The sequence below is a fragment of the Hordeum vulgare genome, chromosome 5H (assembly GCF_904849725.1).
Source record: "Hordeum vulgare subsp. vulgare chromosome 5H, MorexV3_pseudomolecules_assembly, whole genome shotgun sequence".
Classification (NCBI taxonomy): domain Eukaryota; kingdom Viridiplantae; phylum Streptophyta; class Magnoliopsida; order Poales; family Poaceae; genus Hordeum; species Hordeum vulgare.
The window spans coordinates 540,656,011-540,673,371 of record NC_058522.1 but is presented as its reverse complement, the minus strand read 5'-3'; the positions used below and the strand labels follow the sequence as shown (position 1 = coordinate 540,673,371).

Genomic DNA, 17,361 nt, shown 5'->3' with positions numbered 1-17,361 from the left:
TGGAAGCTATAAAACTGTATATACTAGATTGATGGAATACGACTAATATGCTTATTGATCCACTTTATTCTCTTCTAACATAAAGGCTCATGATATGAACATGAGAGAAGGGTCATATTAGAACATGATCATGGTCCAGCTGTAAAGGTGCTCTGTGTATTTAATCATCGGATCGCACATAAATTAGAAGATGGGTCCATTTTGTCAACAAAAGTGATCAAGTATGGCTTGAAAATTATATGAGAGAATAACTGGATTTATGATTCATATGGCATACTGCCATCGCTTCATGATCTCGAAACCCTTGGAGCCTTGTCTTTACATCTTCGACTACCGCCCATGAACGCGACTTATGATCCCTGCCCTTCCGCCCTTTGGTTTATGTTTATGTTGGTAAACTTGATGTAATAGCTCCTTTGTTGTATCCATTTTCCCAAAGAAATGCGACTTATCAGATTCCAACCCGTTCAGAATGAGTGATATGCAACTACAATGTACGTGCTCCTTTGCAACTGAATTGGGATCTTCCAAAGGTGACTGTTATGGAGATTGTTCACCTGTGTTTTTTAATGTGAATCCATGACATAATTCGGGAGTGCATTCTCTTGTGGTTAAGCACAATGGTTGTTGGGGCCGTGCTCAGGTTGTCCTTCTGAAATAAATAAAATAAAAAGGTTGCCCGTGGTACAACTCTAACATCTTAGCTGTCTCTGGCTATATATTATGCTGGTCTTGCTTTCTTCCCTTCTTACTTGCTAGGCTTTACAATATCCACAAGCTTTAGTCGAGGCAGTTTCCTCTTCCTTGTTGGTCTCAGGCTTTCTAGGAGTGAGAACTGTCAGCTACTTTATTTCAATCAAGATTACTTGTTTGGGGATGGAAGGTACCATGATTCAAGAGAACAGTGATGATATGCCACACGGTTGATATTTTGGCTAGTCACATGCTTAGAATTTACATGGCACTTGCGCACTTGCTCACTATGAACATCTGGTTATCTTAGGTAAAAGTAATGCACAATTTGAGGAATGAAGCTATGCATCAAGTTGTGTAAAAGAAGAAAATACGTCTAGTTTACGAGTAAGGAGTGATGGAGAAGAGTGCGACATCCAATTGGAAAGTCTTGAGTATGCATACATGGTGAAAACCTAGCTTTTTGGAAGTGCGATACATGTTTGATATTGTGCTTACTTGCGTGATGCTGGCTAAACAAACTCTTACACTATACTGATGAGATATAACTCGCATGCTTAGTGATTCACTTTATTATTGGAGATTATTCTCGTGGCATGAAAAGGAGAGAAGGGTCATATTTGACCGTGATCCTAGTCCACATAACTGTAAAGGTGCTCCATTTTGTTGAGAAAACTAATCAATATGGCATGAATTATATGAGAAAATTAACGAGATTATGCTTCATGTTGCCAAGAGGTGATACATTGCGAGTCAAATCATTTGAGTTACATAGATAACATGAGGTGTATGCTCGATTTACTGCCATAAAAAAATTTAAGATGCCTAACATAGGACTCATCGTCACTTACTTTACACTCGAAAGTTGCAACCAACTCTTCTGAAAATGATCCCCATACTACATTTATCAATTGGCTTTTGCACTTGCAAGTTGCAACCAACTCTTCCAACTATTCTTCTCTAATATACTAGCAATTCCTTTGAGTTTATACTAGATGCATGTATTTTTGCATTTTTATTCACTTCATGATCCCGCACTGTCCATATTTCATAATGGTTCTGGAAGGAGGGAAAGTGATTGGTAGTGCCAAGAATATATGCGGTGAAATGCCATGCTCTGTTGGTCGACAAAAGTGGATACAACTAGCTAGCACCTAGCATATAAGAAGCAGACTGATACTTGCCTTGCTCTGGTTCCTCAAAGCCGCCTTTTCCTTTTTACATATTCTGAAAATGTTGTGTTGTATGAAGATTAAATTTTATTTGTCGTAGAAGTAAGAAATCATTTGATTGAGAATGCACATCCCCGCTATATGAGTGGGGAGTAAAAGAAGAAGAATTTTTTCTATAAAAAAGTAGTTCTTATTGTAAGTTATTTACACACACAGACATGGACATCATATCGAATATTGAACAAATTAGTAATGACTTTAGTTAGTGTGCAAGATCAATATTTTTGAATATGTTACACATGTGAAATATACAAATTAAGTATGCTACATTTCACAAAAACTGATCATCTGGAGATCGCTTCGTCGAAGTTATATGTTGATCGATCAATCACTGGTTAATGTTACCATTGTATGATATATCACACTAAACTAACACGAGAACTCACAATCATGGTTTTAATAATGATCACAAATCTCAAAGGTCAAAAAGACAAACTAAATATCATTGGCCAGAAGAAAAAAGACTAGTCCGTGCGTCATTGACGGTATCCTGGAATAGGGGGCACTAACCTAGTAGGCCCAGGCTCCCCGTATTGGGTCGATGGGTTCTCCTCGTCCTCCTCAAGATGGACCCCGAAAGCTGTACAACGTGGCGTTATCAAGAGTGCATATGCTGCAGGTTTGATGTATACTCCAAGATACCGACTTTGTAACCCTAGATGCCCTACGTGGCGTGTATATAAGCCATAGGGTTTAGCCCGTTGAGAGAACATCAACACAACATCATTCACCTAGCCCTAGAGTTAGAACACATCTAACGATCTCGAGGTAGATCAACTCTGTACTTGATACTTTTCCATTGATATAAACAAGAGAAGGACGTAGGCTTTTACCTTCATCAAGAGGGCCCGAACCTGGGTAAACATCGCCTCCTTGTTCCTGTTACCATCCGTACAAGATCCATAGCTCGGGACCCCTACCCCAAAGTCTGTCGGTTTTCACACCGACACTGGTGTTTTCATTGGGAGTTCCGCTGTGAGATCGACGGAAGGATCGATGGGATCGTCGGTTAACGACTCCAAACTCACGTGCATGATTCCCATGCCCGAAACTTCTGTCATGAAAACTCCTTCTCTCCTTTGCGGGATCGAGGCGACCCATGACTCCTCTCTGGCCTTATGAACCCTCCTTCAAGGACAAAGGGCTAAGGTATTTTTTGGAAAGAGACTCAGACACCGGCCGATCAGAGGTAGTCGATGAAACTAATCTTCAAATTAGTCCGACCGATCTGATGGGCTACAGATCTGACAAGGGATGAGGATGATAGGGCTTTGGACCCTGGTCCATAGAGATCAAACTCACCCACCCACCTCCCACATCGAGTATCGCCCCGATAACTCGGCCCCACCAGACGTTTGGGATCTAACCTATGTGCAACAAATTCCTGATGAGTCAATCAGGCTGTTCTGGGCTAGGTTCTTGTGTGTCAAAAACAAGATACCGAGCTACCAGGACTCGGACATAATAACAGCCTTCCAGCGCGGATGCAAGGATAAGGGCGTTTCGAATGCCCTCGCTCGCCACTGTGTTCAAACACTCCTGGAATTGTGTGATCTGGTATCTAGATTCTGCACCATTGAAGATGCTTGGTTGGCCGGGGAAAGCACAAATTCGATCTATGAACACAATCCGACGCGATGTACCCACACCCCGGGGCGAGCCCCGCAAGCGAAACGCCCGCTAAAAATCAATAAAAGTGTCGTTTGCTAAAAAAAATGATGTAGAATAAGTGTAGTCGATAGTTTTTCATGCTGACGTGCACTTTTAAGATTTAATGAATAATACAATATAATTAAATACATATAGCAGTGTTTTTTTGTCGCCGTTGTTTGAAAAATCAAATATCTGTCTGTGTCTGTGCAACACAGGCGGTTGCTTGTTGCCACTAGCACTGAATCTTGTTCGGGGTTCATTGTCGCTTAACATTCCTTTTCTTCTCTGTGTTTTCTCAGATTAATTTCGTGCTCCTAATCAGCCGCCATGGCAAGGTGAGGCAAATTTCAGCTATTCTACTAAGGATAAATTTCAGCTATTCTACTGTCACAGATGCAAGCATTTCTGTTGCTGCCCAGTGTTGATGATTTGTGATTCTATCTCTTTAACGATTTAATGCATGATTTTGACATTTTTCTGACCTCTTGGGTACCCATTCAATGTATTTGTTTTCTATGAAAGATGGCCAAGTATTGTAGGTGCTGATACATCGACACCGGTTTTACATTTAAACCTCTTAAATCGCTACCGCCAACTACATTATTCTTGTTGGCTAGGAGGATTGTATTGGTTAGCTGATTTTTACACACCCTTCTCATTTGGAAAGGTCATCCATGAGCTTAGTGGGCTCATTCTTACTCGAGTGCCAAAACTCTGTAACTTTGTCGAGTGGAGAGGTTACACGGTTGTGTACATAAGGTATGTTTTAGTAATAAGGAACGCCATTGAGTCTATTCTGTTTGCAAGATATGCTTGTTAGCTATTTATATATATCTGCTGATAATTATGTACAAGTATGCCAGCCTCTATTTCTGCATGTGTATCGATGCTAATGACAATGAGCTCGAAGTCCTTGAATTATCCATCATTTTGTTGAGATACTGGACCGCTACTTCGGCAGTGTAAGTGGTTCCCTGTGATGTTTTTTATGGATTAGCATTATTTCTTGAATGTACTATTGTTTTCTTCCTGGGTGAAATATGTTGGAAATATGCTCTAGAGGCAATAATAAATTAGTTATTATTATATTTCTTAGTTCATGATAATCGTTTATTATCCATGCTATAATTGTATTGATTGGAAACACAATACTTGTGTGGATACATAGACAAAACACTGTCCCTAGTAAGCCTCTAGTTGACTAGCTCGTTGATCAAAGATGGTCAAGGTTTCCTGGCCATAGGCAAGTGTTGTCACTTGATAACGGGATCACATGATTAGGAGAATCATGTGATGGACCAGACCCAAACTAATAGACGTAGCATGTTGATCGTGTCATTTTGTTGCTACTGTTTTCTGCGTGTCAAGTATTTATTCCTATGACCATGAGATCATATAACTCACTGACACCGGAGGAATGCTTTGTGTGTATCAAACGTCGCAACATAACTGGGTGACTATAAAGATGCTCTATAGGTATCTCCGAAGGTGTTAGTTGAGTTAGTATGGATCAAGACTGGGATTTGTCACTCCATGTGACGGAGAGGTATCTCGGGGCCCACTCGGTAATACAACATCACACACAAGCCTTGCAAGCAATGTAACTTAGTGTAAGTTCCGGGATCTTGTATTACGAAACGAGTAAAGAGACTTGCCGGTAAACGAGATTGAAATAGGTATGCGGATACTGACGATCGAATCTCGGGCAAGTAACATACCGAAGGACAAAGGGAATGACATACGGGATTATATGAATCCTTGGCACTGAGGTTCAAACGATAAGATCTTCGTAGAATATGTAGGATCCAATATGGGCATCCAGGTCCCGCTATTGGATATTGACCGAGGAGTCTCTCGGGTCATGTCTACGTAGTTCTCGAACCCGCAGGGTCTGCACACTTAAGGTTCGACATTGTTTTATGCGTATTTGAGTTATATGGTTGGTTACCGAATGTTGTTCGGAGTCCCAGATGAGATCACGGACGTCACGAGGGTTTCCGGAATGGTCCGGAAACGAAGATTGATATATAGGATGACCTCATTTGATTACCGGAAGGTTTTCGGAGTTACCGGGAATGTACCGGGAATGACGAACGGGTTCCGGGAGTTCACCGGGGGGGCAACCCACCCCGGGGAAGCCCATAGGCCTTGGGGGAGACACACCAGCCCTTAGTGGGCTGGTGGGACAGCCCACAAGTGCCCTATGCGCCAAGGAGAAGAAAATCAAGAGAGAAAAGGAAAAAAAAGGAGGAGGTGGGAAGGGAGGGGGACTCCCTCCCACCAAACCTAGTCCAACTCGGTTTGGGGGGGGGGGGGAGAGTCCTCCCCCTTGGACTCGGCCGACCCCCTTGGGGCTCCTTGAGCCCCAAGGCAAGGCTCCCTCCCTCCCACCTATATATACGGAGGTTTTAGGGCTGATTTGAGACGATTTTTCCACGGCAGCCCGACCACATACCTCCACAGTTTTTCCTCTAGATCGCGTTTCTGCGGAGCTCGGGCGGAGCCCTGCTGAGACAAGGTCATCACCAACCTCCGGAGCGCCGTCACGCTACCGGAGAACTCTTCTAGCTCTCCGTCTCTCTTGCTGGATCAAGAAGGCCGAGATCATCGTCGAGCTGTACGTGTGCTGAACGCGGAGGTGCCGTCCGTTCGGTACTAGATCGTGGGACTGATCGCGGGATTGTTCGCGGGGCGGATCGAGGGACGTGAGGACGTTCCACTACATCAACCGCGTTCTCTAACGCTTCTGCTGTACGGTCTACAAGGGTATGTAGATCACTCATCCCCTCTCGTAGATGGACATCACCATGATAGGTCTTCGTGCGCGTAGGAATTTTTTTGTTTCCCATGCGACGTTCCCCAACAGTGGCATCATGAGCTAGGTTCATGCGTAGATGTCTTCTCGAGTAGAACACAAAAGTTTTTGTGGGCGGTGATGTGCGTTTTGCTGCCCTCCTTAGTCTTTTCTTGATTCCGCGGTATTGTTGAATTGAAGCGGCTTGGACCGACATTACTCGTACGCTTACGAGAGACTGGTTTCATCGTTACGAGTAACCCCCTATGCTCAAAGATGACTGGCAAGTGTCGGTTTCTCCAACTTTAGTTGAATCGGATTTGACCGAGGAGGTCCTTGGATGAGGTTAAATAGCAACTCATATATCTCCGTTGTGGTGTTTTTGTAAGTAAGATGCGATCCTACTAGATACCCTTGGTCACCACGTAAAACATGCAACAACAAAATTAGAGGACGTCTAACTTGTTTTTGCAGGGTATGCTTGTGATGTGATATGGCCAACGATGTGATGTGATATATTGGATGTATGAGATGATCATGTTGTAATAGAAATATCGACTTGCACGTCGATGGTACGGCAACCGGCAGGAGCCATAGGGTTGTCTTTATACTAACGTTTGTGCTTGCAGATGCGTTTACTATTTTGCTAGGATGTAGTTTTGGTAGTAATAGCATGAGTAGCACGACAACCCCGATGGCAACACGTTGATGGATGATCATGGTGTCGCGCCGGTGACAAGAAGATCGTGCCGGTGCTTTGGTGATGGAGATCAAGAAGCACGTGATGATGGCCATATCATATCACTTATGAATTGCATGTGATGTTAATCCTTTTATGCACCTTATTTTGCTTAGAACGACGGTAGCATTATGAGGTGATCTCTCACTAAAATTTCAAGACGAAATTGTGTTCTCCCCGACTGTGCACCGTTGCTACAGTTCGTCGTTTCGAGACACCACGTGATGATCGGGTGTGATAGACTCAACGTTCACATACAACGGGTGCAAAACAGTTGCGCACGCGGAACACTCGGGTTAAGCTTGACGAGCCTAGCATGTGCAGACATGGCCTCGGAACACATGAGACCGAAAGGTCGAGCATGAATCGTATAGTTGATATGATTAGCATAGAGATGCTTACCACTGAAACTATTCTCGACTCACGTGATGATCGGACTTGAGATAGTGGATTTGGATCATGTACCACTGAAATGACTAGAGAGATGTACCTTTTGAGTGGGAGTTCTTAAGTAATATGATTAACTGAACTAATTGTCATGAACATAGTCTAATGGTCTTTGCGAATTACGATGTAGCTTGCGCTATAGCTCTACTGTTTTTATATGTTCCTAGAGAAAATTTAGTTGAAAGTTGATAGTAGCAAAATTTGAAGAGGATTGTCCTCGTTGCTGCGCAGAAGGCTTATGTCCTTAATTCACCACTCGGTGTGCTGCACCTCGAGCGTCGTCTGTGGATGCTGTGAACATCCGACATACACGTTTCTGATGACTACACGATAGTTCAGTGCAAAATACTTAATGGCTTAGAAGCAAGGCACCGAAGACGTTTTGAAACGTCACGGAACATAAGTGATGTTCCAAAGAGATGAAGTTGTGATTTCATGCTCATGCCCTTGTTGAGAGGTACGAGACCTCCGACAAGATTCTTTGTCCACAAAGTAAAGGAGAAAAGCTCAATCGTTGAGCGTGTGCTCAGATTGTATGAGTACGACAATCACTTGAATCAAGTGGGAGTTAATCTTCCAGATGAGATAGTGATGGTTCTCCAAAGTCACTGCCACCAAGCTGTGAGAGCTCCGTGATGAACTATAACATATCGAGGATAGATACAATGATCCTTGAGCGATTCGCGATGTTTGACACTGCGAAAGTAGAAATCAAGAAGGAGCATCAATAGTTGATGGTTTGTAAAACCACTAAGTTTCAAGAAAGGCAAGGGCTAGAAGGGATACTTCGTGAAACGGCAAAACAGTTGCTGCACCAATGAAGAGACCCAAGATTAAACCCAAACCGGAGACTAAGTGCTTCTGTAATGAGGGGAACAGTCACTGAGGCGGAGTAACTCTAGATACTTGGTAGATAAGAAGGCTGGCAAAAGTCGAAAGAAGTGTATTTGATATACATGATGTTGATGTGTACTTTACTAGTACTCCTAGTAGCATGAGGGTATTGGATACCGGTTCGGTTGCTAAGTGATTAGTAACACGAAATGAAAGCTACGGCATAAACGGAGACTAGCTAAAGGCGAGGTGACGATACGTGTTGGAAGTGTTTCCAAGGTTGATATGATCAAACGCCGCACGCTCCCTCTACCATCGGGATTGGTGTTAAACCTAAATAATTGTTATTTGGTGCTTGCGTTAAGCATGAACATGATTGGATCGTGTTTATTGCAATACGATTATTCATTTAAAGAGAATAATGGTTACTCTATTTTCTTGAATATTCACCTTCAATGGTTTATTGAATCTCGATCGTAGTGTTACACATGTTTATGATATTGGTGCCAAAAGATACGAGTTAATGATGATAGTACCACTTACTTGTGGCACTGCCGCTTGAGTCATGTTAGTATAAATTGCATGAAGAGGCTCCATGCTGATGGATCTTTGTACTCACCTGATTTCGAATCACTAGTGACATGCAAATCATACCACATGAGCAAGGCCTTGTTTTTCATTGAGATGAAATAAGATAGTAACTTGTTGGAAGTGATACATTTTGATGTATGCAGTCCAATGGGTGCTGAGGCATGCAGTGAATATCATTATGTTATTACTTCAGTAACGATTTGAGTAGATACAGGAGTATTTACTTAATGAATCACAAGTCTGAAATGTTGAAAAGTTCAATTCCGTTTCAGAGTGAAGTTCGTCGTAACAAGAGGATAAACTGTCTACGATATGATCATGGAAATGAATATCTGAGTTACGAGTTTTGGTACGCAGTTAAGACAATGTGGAAATTGTTTCGCAGTTCATGCCACCTGGAACATCATAGTGTGATGATGTATCTGAACGTCATAGCCACACACTATTTGGTATGGTGCATACTATGATGTCTCTTATCGAATTACCACTATCGTTTATGGGTTATGCATTAGAGACAACCGCACTCACTTTAAATAGGGCACCGCGTATTTCCGTTGAGATGACACAGTAAAGACTGAGGTTTAGAGAAATCTAAACTGTCGTTTCTTGAAAATTTGGGGCTTCGACACTTATGTGAAAAAGTTTCAGTCTGATAAGCTCAAACCCAAAGCGGATAAATGCATCTTCATAGGATATCCAAAACAGTTGGGTACATCTCCTATCTCAGATCCGAAAGCAAAGTGTTTGTTTCTAGAAACGGATCCTTTCTCGAGGAAAGGTTTCTCTCGAAAGAATTGAGTGGGAGGGTAGTAGAACTTGATAAGGTTATTGAACCATCACTTCAACCAGTGTGTAGCAGGGCGCAGGAAGTTGTTCCTGTGGCGCCTACACCAATTGAAGTGGAAGCTGATGATGGTGATCATCAAGCATCGGATCAAGTTACTACAAGCCTCGTAGGTCGACAAGGTCGCGTACTACTGCAGAGTGGTACGGTAACCCTGTCTTGGAGGTCATGTTGTTGAGCAACAGTGAACCTACGAGTTATGGAGAAAGAAATGGTGGGCCCGGATTCCGACAAATGGCTGGAAGCCATGAAATCCGAGAGAGGATCCATGTGTGAAAACAAAGTGTAGACTTTGGTAGAACTACTTGATGATCATAGGACTATTGAATAAAATGGATCATTAAAGGAAGACAGACGATGATGGTGATAAGTCACTATTAAGAAAAGCTCGACTTGTCGCAAAGATGTTTTCGACAAGATCAAACAGTTGACTATGATGAGACTTTCTCACTCGTAGCGATGCTAAAGGTCTGTTAGAATTATGTTAGTTGTTGATGCATTATTTATGAAATATTGCATGTAGGATGTCAAAACATTGTTTCCTCGACGGTTTCCTTGAGCAAACATTGTATGTGATACAACCAGAAGGTTTTGTCGATCCTAAAGATATTAGCAAGTATGCAAACTCCAGTGATCCTTCAATGGACTGGTGCAAGCATCTTGGAGTTGGAATATACACTTTGATGAGATGATCAAAGATTTTGGGTTTGTACAAGGTTTATGAGAAACTTTTATTTCCAAAGAAGTGAGTGGGAGCACTATAGAATTTCTGATAGGTATATGTGGTTGACATATTGTGGATCAGAAGTAATGTAGAATTTCTGTAAAGCATACAAGGTTGTTTGAAAGAAGTTTTCAAAGGAGTACCTGGATTACGCTACTTGAACGTTGAGCATCAAAGATCTATGGAGATAGATCAAAAGCGCTTAATAGAAGTTTCAACAAGATGCATGCCTTGACAAGTTTTTGAAAGAGTTCAAAATAGATCAGCAAAGAAGGAGTTCTTGATTGCGTTGTGAGGTGTGAATTTGAGTAAGACTCAAAACCCGACCACGGCAGAATAAAGAGAATAGACGAATGTCGTCTTCTATGCCTTAGCCGTAGAATCTAAAGTATGCCATGCTGTGTACCGCACATGATGTGTGCCTTGACTCAAAATCTGTTAAGAGGTACACAGAGTGATCCAGGATTGAATTAGTGATCAGCGGTCAAAGTTATCCTTAGTAACTGAATATACTAAGGAATTTTTCTCGATTATGGAGGTGGTTAAAGAGTTCGTCGTAAAGGGTTACGTTGATGCAAGCTTTGACACTAATCCGAATAACTATGAGTAGTGAAACGGATTCGTATAGTAGAGTAGATATTTGGAGCATTTCCGAATAGCACGTAGTAGCAGCATCTATAAGATGACATGAAGATTTGTAAAGAACACACGGATCTGAAAGTTTCAGAACCGTTGACTGAAACCTCTCTCACGATCAAGACGTGATCAGACCCCAGAACTATATGGGTGTTGGATTCGTTGGAATCACATGGTGATGTGAACTAGATTATTGACTCTAGTGCAAGTGGGAGACTGTTGGAAATATGCTCTAGAGGCAATAATAAATTAGTTATTATTATATTTCTTAGTTCATGATAATCGTTTATTATCCATGCTATAATTGTATTGATTGGAAACACAATACTTGTGCGGATACATAGACAAAACACTGTCCCTAGTAAGCCTCTAGTTGACTAGCTCGTTGATCAAAGATGGTCAAGGTTTCCTGGCCATAGGCAAGTGTTGTCACTTGATAATGGGATCACATCATTAGGAGAATCATGTGATGGACCAGACCCAAACTAATAGACGTAGCATGTTGATCGTGTCATTTTGTTGCTACTGTTTTCTGCGTGTCAAGTATTTATTCCTATGACCATGAGATCATATAACTCACTGACACCGGAGGAATGCTTTGTGTGTATCAAACGTCGCAACGTAACTGGGTGACTATAAAGATGCTCTATAGGTATCTCCGAAGGTGTTAGTTGAGTTAGTATGGATCAAGACTGGGATTTGTCACTCCATGTGACGGAGAGGTATCTCGGGGCCCACTCGGTAATACAACATCACACACAAGCCTTGCAAGCAATGTAACTTAGTGTAAGTTGCGGGATCTTGTATTACGGAACGAGTAAAGAGACTTGCCGGTAAACGAGATTGAAATAGGTATGCGGATACTGACGATCGAATCTCGGGCAAGTAACATACCGAAGGACAAAGGGAATGACATACGGGATTATATGAATCCTTGGCACTGAGGTTCAAACGATAAGATCTTCGTAGAATATGTAGGATCCAATATGGGCATCCAGGTCCCGCTATTGGATATTGACCGAGGAGTCTCTCGGGTCATGTCTACGTAGTTCTCGAACCCGCAGGGTCTGCACACTTAAGGTTCGACATTGTTTTATGCGTATTTGAGTTATATGGTTGGTTACCGAATGTTGTTCGGAGTCCCAGATGAGATCACGGACGTCACGAGGGTTTCCGGAATGGTCCGGAAACGAAGATTGATATATAGGATGACCTCATTTGATTACCGGAAGGTTTTCGGAGTTACCGGGAATGTACCGGGAATGACGAATGGGTTCCGGGAGTTCACCGGGGGGGCAACCCACCCCGGGGAAGCCCATAGGCCTTGGGGGAGACACACCAGCCCTTAGTGGGCTGGTGGGACAGCCCACAAGTGCCCTATGCGCCAAGGAGAAGAAAATCAAGAGAGAAAAGGAAAAAAAAGGAGGAGGTGGGAAGGGAGGGGGACTCCCTCCCACCAAACCTAGTCCAACTCGGTTTGGGGGGGGGGAGAGTCCTCCCCCTTGGACTCGGCCGACCCCCTTGGGGCTCCTTGAGCCCCAAGGCAAGGCTCCCTCCCTCCCACCTATATATACGGAGGTTTTAGGGCTGATTTGAGACGATTTTTCCACGGCAGCCCGACCACATACCTCCACAGTTTTCCCTCTAGATCGCGTTTCTTCGGAGCTCGGGCGGAGCTCTGCTGAGACAAGGTCATCACCAACCTCCGGAGCGCCGTCACACTGCCGGATAACTCTTCTACCTCTCCGTCTCTCTTGCTGGATCAAGAAGGCCGAGATCATCGTCGAGCTGTACGTGTGCTGAACGCGGAGGTGCCGTTCGTTCGGTACTAGATCGTGGGACTGATCGCGGGATTGTTCGCGGGGCGGATCGAGGGACGTGAGGACGTTCCACTACATCAACCGCGTTCTCTAACGCTTCTGCTGTACGGTCTACAAGGGTATGTAGATCACTCATCCCCTCTCGTAGATGGACATCACCATGATAGGTCTTCGTGCGCGTAGGAAATTTTTTGTTTCCCATGCGACGTTCCCCAACAAAATATACTATTGTTTTGACCGTCTTTTTCATAATTTCTTGAGGTATGCGAGCTGGATTTGATATTCAATTTCCACAAGGTAATATGTTTCACATATGTTGAAATGCTGATGCTGAAGACCCAGGACTGGAGTTATATGATTTTTTTTTCTTTACTGAGTTATGCCATTTTTATGAGTCATGTACTCATTTTCGTGAGTACCAATGGTGAAATTTGTAGGCCTACTACGTAGTGGATGAGATTCTCATTTCTGGTGAGTTTCAGGAATCTAGCAAGAAGAATGTTGCAAGACTTATTGCTGCACCACCAAACAAACATAAATTGTACATTTCCATGACTAGATTTCATTTCTTTGCTTAAATATCAGGATTAGCATTGTCTTCTAAAATCTACCGTTACCTCTTGAATGGGTTTGTGCTTCCAATATAGTTTGTACAGATATAAAAACACGAGTACAATAGAAAATCGCAAAACCTGTGTTGGACTACTCTCAAAAAGTCCATACTTTTTTTTCTCTCTTAACAATTCGCTTACCTACTTTGATAGGATTCGTTGGTAGAGGCTGCTAAAGGGGAAGCTAGCTCCATCAGTAACATCATTGCCCAGGCTACGAAGTAAAAGCCTGCGTTTGATGATGCCCCTCCGCTCTTTGCTTTATGTTCATGTTGGTAAATTTGATGTAATAGCTCCTTTGCTGTATCCATTTTTCCAAAGAAATATGACTTCCCAGATTCAGACCCGTCAGAATGAGTGATATGTAACTACAATGCATGTGTTCCTTTGCAACTGAATTTGGAATTTTCCAAAGATAAAACTGTCATGGAGATTGTTCACCAGTAATCTGTTTAGTGGATATATTAAGAAGTATTTGTAAATTCATGGTCATAATTCGGCAGCGCATTATCTTGCGTTTAATCACAGTGGTTGTTGTGGGCGTGCTCATGCTGTCCTTCAGAAATAAATACTATAAATGGGTTGCGCCCTAGTACAACTCTTAACATCTTAGCTGTCTCTGGTTATATATACACATGCCTTGCTTTCTCCCCTTGCGTACTAGGCTTGATAGTACCCATGAGCTGAAGTCCAAGGCAGTTCCATGTGGTTGATCTTAGGCTTTCTGTGAGCGAGAACTGTGAACTACTTCAAATGCCTGTTTGAATCATGTAGTATTTAATTTCAAACAAGGGAACTTGTTTGGGGATGGAAGGTACCAGGATTCATGAGAACACGTACAAGAAGATGCTTCGTTGAGAGTTTCGCCCCCCTTTTGCATACCATTGGCATGACACTCGTTTCATTCAAAGATGATGCATAGTTCTAGGATTCTAGGAATGATATCCATGAGCTGAAGTCCAAGACAGTTCCCTCTGGTTGATCTTAGACTTTCTATGAGCGAGAACTATGAACTACTTCAAATGCTTGTTTGTATCATGGAGTATTTAATTTCAAACAAGAGAACTTGTTTGGGGATGGAAGGTACCAGGATTCATGAGAACAGGTGCAAACGGATACCCAGTTGAGAGATTCCGCCCTCCTGTGCATACCATTCGCATGACACTCGTTTCATTAAAGGATGATGCATAGTTTTAGGATTCTCAGTTGTGTAGACGAAGGAAATAAGTCTGGTTTACGAGTAAGCAAGGTCGAGGAAGATTGAAGCATCCAATCGAAATGTCTTGTGTACCAGACTTAGTGAAAGCCTAACCATTCCGGGGTTTGATGCATAGTCGATGTCCTTTCATGCGTGATGGAAGCTATAAAACTGTATATACTAGATTGATGGAATACGACTAATATGCTTATTGATCCACTTTATTCTCTTCTAACATAAAGGCTCATGATATGAACATGAGAGAAGGGTCATATTAGAACATGATCATGGTCCAGCTGTAAAGGTGCTCTATGTATTTAATCATCGGATCGCACATAAATTAGAAGATGGGTCCATTTTGTCAACAAAAGTGATCAAGTATGGCTTGAAAATTATATGAGAGAATAACTGGATTTATGATTCATATGGCATACTGCCATCGCTTCATGATCTCGAAACCCTTGGAGCCTTGTCTTTACATCTTCGACTACTGCCCATGAACGCGACTTATGATCCCTGCCCTTCCGCCCTTTGGTTTATGTTTATGTTGGTAAACTTGATGTAATAGCTCCTTTGTTGTATCCATTTTCCCAAAGAAATGCGACTTATCAGATTCCAACCCGTTCAGAATGAGTGATATGCAACTACAATGTACGTGCTCCTTTGCAACTGAATTGGGATCTTCCAAAGGTGACTGTTATGGAGATTGTTCACCTGTGTTTTTTAATGTGAATCCATGACATAATTCGGGAGTGCATTCTCTTGTGGTTAAGCACAATGGTTGTTGGGGCCGTGCTCAGGTTGTCCTTCTGAAATAAATAAAATAAAAAGGTTGCCCGTGGTACAACTCTAACATCTTAGCTGTCTCTGGCTATATATTATGCCGGTCTTGCTTTCTTCCCTTCTTACTTGCTAGGCTTTACAATATCCACAAGCTTTAGTCGAGGCAGTTTCCTCTTCCTTGTTGGTCTCAGGCTTTCTAGGAGTGAGAACTGTCAGCTACTTTATTTCAAACAAGATTACTTGTTTGGGGATGGAAGGTACCAGGATTCAAGAGAACAGTGATGATATGCCACACGGTTGATATTTTGGCTAGTCACATGCTTAGAATTTACATGGCACTTGCGCACTTGCTCACTATGAACATCTGGTTATCTTAGGTAAAAGTAATGCACAATTTGAGGAATGAAGCTATGCATCAAGTTGTGTAAAAGAATAAAATACGTCTAGTTTACGAGTAAGGAGTGATGGAGAAGAGTGCGACATCCAATTGGAAAGTCTTGAGTATGCATACATGGTGAAAACCTAGCTTTTTGGAAGTGCGATACATGTTTGATATTGTGCTTACTTGCGTGATGCTGGCTAAACAAACTCTTACACTATACTGATGAGATATAACTCGCATGCTTAGTGATTCACTTTATTATTGGAGATTATTCTCGTGGCATGAAAAGGAGAGAAGGGTCATATTTGACCGTGATCCTAGTCCACATAACTGTAAAGGTGCTCCATTTTGTTGAGAAAACTAATCAATATGGCATGAATTATATGAGAAAATTAACGAGATTATGCTTCATGTTGCCAAGAGGTGATACATTGCGAGTCAAATCATTTGAGTTACATAGATAACATGAGGTGTATGCTCGATTTACTGCCATAAAAAATTTTAAGATGCCTAACATAGGACTCATCATCACTTACTTTACACTCGAAAGTTGCAACCAACTCTTCTGAAAATGATCCCCATACTACATTTATCAATTGGCTTTTGCACTTGCAAGTTGCAACCAACTCTTCCAACTATTCTTCTCTAATATACTAGCAATTCCTTTGAGTTTATACTAGATGCATGTATTTTTGCATTTTTATTCACTTCATGATCCCGCACTGTCCATATTTCATAATGGTTCTGGAAGGAGGGAAAGTGATTGGTAGTGCCAAGAATATATGCGGTGAAATGCCATGCTCTGTTGGTCGACAAAAGTGGATACAACTAGCTAGCACCTAGCATATAAGAAGCAGACTGATACTTGCCTTGCTCTGGTTCCTCAAAGCCGCCTTTTCCTTTTTACATATTCTGAAAATGTTGTGTTGTATGAAGATTAAATTTTATTTGTCGTAGAAGTAAGAAATCATTTGATTGAGAATGCACATCCCCGCTATATGAGTGGGGAGTAAAAGAAGAAGAATTTTTTCTATAAAAAAGTAGTTCTTATTGTAAGTTATTTACACACACAGACATGGACATCATATCGAATATTGAACAAATTAGTAATGACTTTAGTTAGTGTGCAAGATCAATATTTTTGAATATGTTACACATGTGAAATATACAAATTAAGTATGCTACATTTCACAAAAACTGATCATCTGGAGATCGCTTCGTCGAAGTTATATGTTGATCGATCAATCACTGGTTAATGTTACCATTGTATGATATATCACACTAAACTAACATGAGAACTCACAATCAAGGTTTTAATAATGATCACAAATCTCAAAGGTCAAAAAGACAAACTAAATATCATTGGCTAGAAGAAAAAAG

At 41.9% G+C, this 17,361-nt stretch overlaps 1 pseudogene; it reads left to right on the top strand.

Annotated features, from left to right (window-relative positions):
* Window positions 1–3,823: 3,823 nt before the first annotated feature.
* On the top strand, window positions 3,824–13,954 carry LOC123397196 (annotated as a pseudogene).
* The last annotated feature ends 3,407 nt before the right edge of the window (window positions 13,955–17,361 follow it).